The sequence below is a fragment of the Arachis hypogaea genome, chromosome 18 (genome assembly GCF_003086295.3).
Source record: "Arachis hypogaea cultivar Tifrunner chromosome 18, arahy.Tifrunner.gnm2.J5K5, whole genome shotgun sequence".
Classification (NCBI taxonomy): domain Eukaryota; kingdom Viridiplantae; phylum Streptophyta; class Magnoliopsida; order Fabales; family Fabaceae; genus Arachis; species Arachis hypogaea.
Window position 1 is genome coordinate 89,636,605 of NC_092053.1, and position 9,546 is coordinate 89,646,150.

Sequence of the window (9,546 nt, forward strand, 5' to 3'; positions counted from 1 at the left end):
CATGCCATTTTAAGTAAATCACATGCCGCTACTCATGTGTACACGCAAATTGAAATTCATGTGAAAGATGCGTACACGCAACTTAGGATTCATGCGTATGCATAAGGCATGCATACGCATATTTTTTTCTTCACTTCTTCCAGTCACCATTGTCTTCTAAACCTGAAATCACTCAACAAAAACATCAAGGCATCGAATGGATTTAAAGTGAATTAAATTTAGCAATTTAAGTGCCTAAAAAGTATGTTTTTAATCATTAAGCACAATTAGAAGAAATTTACAAAATTAAACTATACTATTTCATTGAATAAATGCAAGATAAGTTGATGAAATCCACTCATTTAAATAAAAAATTTACCAAAAAATTATGGTTTATCACGTGTGTGTTTGAAACCAAACGTTGTCTTATATATTAAAGGGTACTCCAATAAAGTAATGAAAAATGACTTTTGTTCAAATTCAAAGATGGACCATTGAATGAATTTTGACATTAAAGATCTTGTAGATATGTGTCCTTCTTGATGGACCAGAAATCAAGGATTGGTCTAGCATAATTTTACTATTCTAGTTTAATTAGTGATAAATGAATCTAAATGGACCAATATATAAATAAACCGGTTTGTAAAAATTATATTTAATTTTGATTATTTTTATTAATTATGCGCTCTTTCGAAAACCCCAATACGGCCCTCCATCCTCTAAGTTATCAATTTCAAAAACTCTCAGTCCTGCCTTTCCTCCTTTGAACTATCAAGCTTTAAGGGTTTCAGAAGGGGAGGGTAAAAATCTATTGGGATTTCTTGTAGTTGAATTTTTGGAAAAAGCAATAGAAGTCGTATTTTTGCAGCAAAAAGTAAGTCCAATGGTAATTTTGAAGAATAGTTAGCATTAGTGTTTAACTAATTCATGTTTCTTTTACCATTAAATCTTTTATACTCCTCTCTCTTTTCTCGGTATTTTTTGTTGCTACTCATGCAGGAGGTATAATGATTGCAAGAGTTAAATCTCGTCTCAGCAAGTCCATAAAACACTAGCATTATGCCCTCAACGATGTGGTTCTCCTCGACAGCCGTTGCCACCTCTTTCGTCAGGTATAAGTGCTGAGCGGATAATTTATACGCTTTTTGGCATTGTTTTTAGGTAGTTTTTAGTATGTTTTAATTACTTTTTATTATATTTTTATTAGTTTTTAAATAAAAATTACATTTCTGGACTTTACTATGAGTTTGTGTATTTTTCTATGATTTCAGGTATTTTCTGGCTGAAATTGAGGGACTTGAGCAAAAATCTGATTCAGAGGCTGAAAAAGGACTGCAGATGTTGTTGGATTCTGACCTCTCTGCACTCGAAGTGGATTTTCTGGAGCTACAGAAGCCCAATTGGTGCACTCTTAATTGTGTTGGAAGTAGACATCATGGGCTTTCCAACAATATATAATAGTCCATACTTTGCCCGAGTTTTGATAATGCAAACTAGCGTTTGAACGCCAATTTTCTACCTTATTCTGGCGTTAAACACCAGAACTGGCATAAAAGCTGGAGTTAAATGCCCAAACTGGCACCAAAGCTGGCGTTTAACTCCAAGAAAAGTCTCTACATGTGAAAGCTTCAATGCTCAGCCCAAGCACACACCAAATGGGCCCGGAAGTGGATTTCTGCATCATTTACTCATTTTTGTAAACCCTAGGTTACTAGTTCATTATAAATAGGACCTTTTACTATTGTATTTTCATCTTGGTTATTCTGGTTCTCCCTCTAGGACCGAAGCCAATGACCACCATTATCACTTATGTATTTTCAACGGTGGAGTTTCTACACTCCATAGATTAAGGTGTGGAGCTCTGCTGTTCTTCATGAATCAATGCAAAGTACTACTGTATTTCTATTCAATTCATGCTTATTCTTATTCTAAGATATTCATTCGCACACAAGAACATGATGAATGTGATGATTATGTGACACTCATCACCATTCTCACTTATGAACACGTGCTTGACAACCACTTCTGTTCTACATGAAAACAAGCTTCAATGTGTATCTCTTGGGTTTCTAATCTAAGATTAAAACCTTCGTGGTATAGGCTAAAATTATTGGCAGCCATTCTTGAGATCCGGAAAGTGTAAATGATGAGCGGATAATTTATACGCTTTTTGACATTGTTTTTAGTATGTTTTTAGTAGGATCTAGTTACTTTTAGGGATGTTTTCATTAGTTTTTATGTTAAATTCACATTTCTGGACTTTACTATGAGTTTGTGTATTTTTCTGTGATTTCAGGTATTTTCTGGCTAAAATTGAGGGACTTGAGCAGAAATCAGATTCAGAGGTTGAAGAAGGACTGCTGATGCTGTTGGATTCTGACCTCCCTGCACTTAAAGTGGATTTTCTGGATCTACAGAACTCAAAATGGCGCGCTTCCAATTGCATTGGAAAGTAGACATCCAGGGCTTTCGAGAAATATATAATAGTTCATACTTTGGCCAAGAATAGATGACGTAAACTGGCGTTCAACGCCAGCTTTCTGCCCAATTCTGGCGTCCAGCGCCAGAAAAGGATCCAAAACCAGAGTTGAACGCCCAAACTGGCACAAAAGCTGGCGTTCAACTCCAAGAAGGACCTCTACACGTGAAACACTCAAAGCTCAGCCCAAGCACACACCAAGTGGGCCCCGGAAGTGGATTTATGCATCAATTACTTACTCTTGTAAACCCTAGTAGCTAGTTTATTATAAATAGGACATTTCACTATTGTATTTGACATCTTTGGATTATCTTTTGATCTATTGATCACGTTTTGGGGGCTGGCCATCTCGGCCATGCCTGGACCTTTCACTTATGTATTTTCACGGTAGAGTTTCTACACTCCATAGATTAAGGTGTGGAGCTCTGCTGTTCCTCAAAGATTAATGCAAAGTACTACTGTTTTCTATTCAATTCATCTTATTTCGCTTCTAAGATATTCATTCGTACTTCAATCTGAATGTGATGAACGTGACAATCATCATCATTCCCTATGAACGCGTGCCTGACAACCACTTCCGTTCTACCTTCGACTGAATGAGTATCTCTTAGATCTCTTAATCAGAATCTTCGTGGCGTAAGCTAGAATGATGGCGGCATTCAAGAGAATCCGGAAAGTCTAAACCTTGTCTGTGGTATTCCGAGTAGGATTCAATGAATGAATGACTGTGACGAGCTCCAAACTCGCGATTGCGGGGCGTTAGTGACAGACGCAAAAGGATAGTAAATCCTATTCCAGCATGATCGAGAACCGACAGATGAATAGCCGTACCGTGACAGGGTGCGTTGATCATTTTCACTGAGAGGATAAGATGAAGCCATTGACAAGGGTGATGCCTCCAGACGATTAGCCGTGCCGTGACAGGGCATTGGATCATTTTCCCGAGAGATGACCGAAAGTAGCCGTTGACAATGGTGATGTATCACATAAAGCCAGCCATGGAAAGGAGTAAGACTGATTGGATGAAGATAGCAGGAAAGCAGAGGTTCAGAGGAACGAAAAGCGTCTCCATTCGCTTATCTGAAATTCCTACCAATGATTTACATAAGTACCTCTATCCCTATTCTATTATTTATTATTCGAAAACATCATTATCAATTTATATCTGCCTAACTGAGATTTGCAAGGTGACCATAGCTTGCTTCATACCGACAATCTCCGTGGGATTCGACCCTTACTCACGTAAGGTATTACTTGGACGACCCAGTGCACTTGCTGGTTAGTTACACGGAGTTGTGAACCATGGTCTTGGCATCAAGTTTTTGGCGCCATTTCCAGGGAAAGAAAGAGCAATGAATTTTACATAATTAAAGTGTAATCACGATTCCGCGTACCAAGTTTTTGGCGCCGTTGCCGGGGATTGTTCGAGTTTGGACAACTGACGGTTCATCTTGTTACTCAGATTAGGTAATTTTCTTTTTGTTTTCTTTTCAAAAAAGTTTTTCAAAAATATTTCAAAATTTTCTCCTTTGTTTTCGAAAAAAAAAAAAAATTGGATTCAAAATTTTTAAGAATGAATTCTAGTGTTTCATGAAGCATGTGAAGCCTGGCTGGCTGTAAAGCCATGTCTAAATTCTTTTGGACTGAGGCTTCCAACCATCAGCTGTTATACGACTGTAGGGTATGTCAGGCATGTCATGTCTGAATTACATGCTGAAGCTTGGCTGGCCATTGGCCATGTCTAGTGTTTTGAACCGGAGCTTTCATTGAAAGCTTGGCTGGCTAGTGAGCCATGTCTAATTCCGGGACTGAAGCTTTAAATTAAGAATGCAAGATTCCTGGAATTCATATTAAAAATTTTGGAATCCTTATTTTTCTTTGTTTCTAAATAATTTTTGAAAAATATAAAATAAAAATCCAAAAAAATTAGAAAATCATAAAAATCAAAAAATATTTTGTGTTTCTTGTTTGAGTCTTGAGTCATATCATAAGTTTGGTGTCACTTGCATATGCATCTTGCATTTTTCGAAAATATCATGCATTCATAGTGTTCTTCATGATCTTCAAGTTGTTCTTGGTAAGTCTTCTTGTTTGATCTTGATGTTTTCATGGTTTGTGTCTTTTCTTGTTTTACATGTGCATTTTTCGTTTCTTAGAGTCTAAACATGAAAGATTTCTAAGTTTGGTGTCTTACATGTTTTCTTTGCATCAAAAAAATTTTTTCAAAAATATGTTCTTGATGTTCATCTTGACATTCATATCATTCATGCATGCATCCATTGTTTTGATTCAAAATTTTCATGCATTGAGTCTTTTTGTTGTTTTTTCTCTCTCATCATAAAAATTCAAAAATAAAAAAAAAATATCTTTCCCTTTTTCTCTCATCAAATTCGAAAATTTGGATTGACTTTTTCAAAAATTTTTAAAATCACATTGTTTCTTATGACTCAAATCAAATTTTCAATTTGAAAATCTTATCTTTTTCAAAATCTTTTTCAAAAATCAAATCTTTTTCAAAATTCTTAGTTATTTTCGAAAATTCCAAAGATATTTTTCAAAAATCTTTTTCTTATTTTTATATCAAATTTTTGAAAATAACATAATCAATTAATGTTTTGATTCAAAAATTTGAAGTTTGTTACTTGCTTGTTAAGAAAGATTCAAACTTTAAGTTCTAGAATCATATCTTGTGATTTCTTATGAATCAAGTCATTAATTGAGATTTTAAAAATCAAATCTTTTTCAAAACTAATTTCTAAAATATCTTCTTATCTTACCTTTTTCAAAAAGTTGGTTTCAAAATATCTTTTCTAACCTCCTAACTTCTTATCTTTTCAAAATTTGTTTCAACTAACTAACTAACTCTTTGTTTGTTTCTTAACTTTTTCAAAACTACCTAACTAACTCTCTCTCTCTAATTTTCGAAAATATCTTCCCTCTTTTTCAAAAATTTCTTTTTAATTAACTAATTATTCTTATTTTTATTTTTGATTTTAAAAATTTTCGAAAAATACTAACATTTTTCAAAAACCATTTTCGAAAATCACTAACTCTTTTTCAAAAATATTTTTCGAAAATTCTCCCTCTCCCATCTTATTCTATTTATTTATTCATTTACTAACATCTCATCTCACATCTCAACCCTCCTCACAGTTGTGTTTCTTCCATTACATTACATTCTTTGTCTCCCCCTCTTCTTCTACTCACACAGGGATCCCTATACTGTGGTATAAAGGATCCATATTATTATTATTATTTTTTTCTGTGCCCTCTTCTTTGTCATATGAGCAGGAGCAAGGACAAGAACATTCTTGTTGAAGCAGATCCAGAACCTGAAAGGACTCTGAAGAGAAAATTAAGAGAAGCTAAATTACAACAATCCAGAGATAACCTTTCAGAAATTTTCGAACAGGAAGAGGAGATGGCAGCCGAAAATAATAATAATGTAAGGAAGATGCTTGGTGACTTTACTGCACCTAATTCCAATTTACATGGAAGAAGCATCTCCATTCCTGCCATTGGAGCAAACAACTTTGAGCTGAAACCTTAATTAGTTTCTCTGATGTAGCAGAACTGCAAGTTTCATGGACTTCCATCTGAAGATCCTTTTCAGTTCTTAACTGAATTCTTGCAGATATGTGATACTGTTAAGACTAATGGAGTAGATCCTGAAGTCTACAGGCTCATGCTTTTCCCTTTTGCTGTAAGAGACAGAGCTAGATTATGGTTGGATTCTCAACCCAAAGACAGCCTGAACTCTTGGGATAAGCTGGTCACGGCTTTCTTAGCCTAGTACTTTCCTCCTCAAAAGCTGAGCAAGCTTAGAGCTGATGTTCAAACCTTCAGACAGAAAGAAGGTGAATCCCTCTATGAAGCTTGGGAAAGATACAAACAGTTGACCAAAAAGTGTCCTTCTGACATGCTTTCAGAATGGACCATCCTGGATATATTCTATGATGGTTTATCTGAGCTATCAAAGATGTCACTGGACACTTCTGCAGGTGGATCCATTCACCTAAAGAAAACGCCTGCAGAAGCTCAAGAACTCATTGACATGGTTGCTAATAACCAGTTCATGTACACTTCTAAAAGGAATCCTGTGAGTAATGGGACGCCTATGAAGAAGGGAGTTCTTGAAGTTGATACTCTGAATGCCATATTGGCTCAGAATAAAATATTGACTCAGCAAGTCAATATGATCTCTCAGAGTCTGCATGGAATGCAAGCTGCATCCAACAGTACTCAAGAGGCTTCTTATGCAGAAGAAGCTTATGATCCTGAGAACCCTGCAATAGCAGAGGTAAATTACTTAGGTGAACCTTATGGAAACACCTATAACTCATCATGGAGAAATCACCCCAATTTCTCATGGAAGGATCAAAAGCCTCAACAAGGCTTTAATAATGGTGGAAGAAACAGGTTTAACAATAATAAACCTTTTCCATCATCCACTCAGCAACAGACAGAGAACTCTGAACAAAATGCTTCTAATTTAGCAAATCTAGTCTCTGATCTATCCAAGGCCACTGTGAGTTTCATGAATGAAACCAGGTCTTCCATTAGAAATTTGGAAGCACAAGTGGGCCAGCTGAGTAAAAGGATCACTGAAATCCCTCAAAGTACTCTCCCAAGCAATACAGAAGAGAATCCAAAAGGAGAGTGCAAGGCCATTGACATAAGCACCATGGCCGAACCCAAAGAGGGAGAGGAAGACGCAAATCCCAAGGAGGAAGACCTCCGGGGACGTCCAGTGATCAATAAGGAGCTTCCCTCTGAGGAACCAAAGGACTCTGAGGCTCATCTAGAGACCATAGAGATTCCATTGAACCTCCTTATGCCCTTCATGAGCTCTAATGAGTATTCCTCTTCTGAAGAGAATGAGGATGTTACTGAAGAGCAAACTGCCAAGTTTCTTGGTGCAATCATGAAGCTGAATGCTAAATTATTTGGCATTGATACTTGGGAAGTTGAACCTCCCTTGTTCATCAATGAACTAAGTGATCTGGATCAACCGACATTGCCTCAGAAGAGGCAGGATCCTGGAAAGTTCATAATACCCTGCACCATAGGCACCATGATCTTTAAGGCTCTGTGTGACCTTGGTTCAGGAATAAACCTCATGCCCCTCTCTGTAATAGAGAAACTGGGAATCTATGGGGTGCAAGCTACTAAAATCTCATTAGAGATGGCAGACAGTTCAAGAAAACAGGCTTATGGACAAGTAGAGGACGTGTTAGTAAAGGTTGAAGGCCTTTACATCCCTGCTGATTTCATAGTTCTGGATACTGGAAAGGAAGAGGATGAATCCATCATCCTAGGAAGACCTTTCCTGGCCACAGCAAGAGCTGTGATTGATGTTGACAGAGGTGAAATAGTCCTTCAATGGAATAAGGACTCCCTTGTGTTTAAAACTCAAGGATCTCCCTCTGCAACCATGGAGAGGAAGCAGAAAAAGCTTATCTCAAAGCAGAGTCAACCAGAGCCCCCACAGTCAAACTCTAAGTTTGGTGTTGGGAGGCCACAACCAAACTCTAAGTTTGATGTTGAATTCCCATATCCAAACTCTAAGTTTGGTGTTGGAGAGTCTCAACAAAGCTCTGCACATCTGTGAGGCTCCATGAGAGCCCACTGTCAAGCTATTGACATTAAAGAAGCGCTTGTTGGGAGGCAACCCAATTTTTATTTATCTAACTATATTTTTCTTAGTTATATGTCTTTGTAGGTTCATGATCATGTGGAGTCACAAAATAAATATAAAAATTGAAAACGGAATAAAAAATAGCAGAAGAAAAATCACACCCTGGAGGAGCATCTGTCTGGCGTTCAGCGCCAGAACAGAGCATGGTTCTGGCGCTGAACGCCCAAAATGGGCAGCTTCTGGGCGCTGAACGCCAGAACAAGCATGGTTCTGGCGTTCAACGCCAGAAATGGCACACAAATGGGCGTTGAACGCCCAAAATGGCCACCAACCTGGCGCTGAACGCCCAGAGTTGGGTGCAAAGGCATTTTTACATGCCTAATGGGTGCAGGGATGTAAATCCTTGAACACCTCAAGATCTGTGGACCCCACAGGATCCCCACCTACCTCCACTCACTTCTTCTCACCACTCTCTTTCACACAACCCCATAAACACTCTTCCCCAAAAACCCTTCACCAATCACCTCAAACTCTCTTCCCCATCACCTCTTCACCACTCACATCCATCCACTCTTCCCCATAAACCTACCTCATAAACTCCACCTACCTTCAAAATTCAAAACCAATTTCCCACCCAAACCCACCCATATGGCCGAACCTTAACCCCCCCTTCCTTCCCTATATAAAGCCCTCCATTCTTCATCAAATTCACACAACACACCCCTCTACACCCTTCTTGGCCGAAACACTTCCCACTCTCCCTCTCCTCCATTTCTTCTTCTTCTTCATCTATTCTTTCTTTTATTGCTCGAGGGCAAGCAAAATTCTAAGTTTGGTGTGGTAAAAGCATAAGCTTTTTGTTTTTCCATTACCATTGATGGCACCTAAGACCGGAGAATCCTCTAGAAAGGGGAAAGGGAAGACAAAAGCTTCCACATCCGAGTCATGGGAGATGGAAAGGTTCATCTCCAAAGCCCATCAAGACCACTTCTATGATGTTGTGGCCAAGAAGAAGGTAATCCCTGAGGTACCTTTCAAACTCAAAAGAAATGAGTATCCGGAGATCCGACATGAAATTCAAAGAAGAGGTTGGGAAGTTCTAACAAATCCTATCCAACAAGTCGGCATCCTAATGGTTCAAGAGTTCTATGCCAATGCATGGATCACCAAGAACCATGATCAAAGTAAGAACCCGGATCCAAAGAACTATGTTACAATGGTTCGGGGGAAATACTTAGATTTTAGTCCGGAGAATGTGAGGTTGGCGTTTAACTTGCCCATGATGCAAGGAGATGAACGCCCCTACACTAGAAGGGTCAACTTTAATCAAAGGTTAGACCAAGTCCTTATGGACATATGTGTAGAAGGAGCTCAATGGAAGATTGACTCCAAAGGCAAGCCGGTTCAACTAAGAAGATTGGACCTCAAGCCTGTAGCTAGAGGATGGTTG

The 9,546-nt window shown here is 38.1% G+C and overlaps 1 non-coding gene across 1 annotated transcript; it reads right to left on the bottom strand.

Moving 5' to 3' along the window:
* Positions 1–6,275: 6,275 nt before the first annotated feature.
* On the bottom strand, positions 6,276–6,383 carry LOC112773677 (small nucleolar RNA R71). The gene has a single exon (XR_003188215.1). It is a non-coding gene; the product is annotated as a small nucleolar RNA R71 (small nucleolar RNA).
* Positions 6,384–9,546: the final 3,163 nt, after the last annotated feature.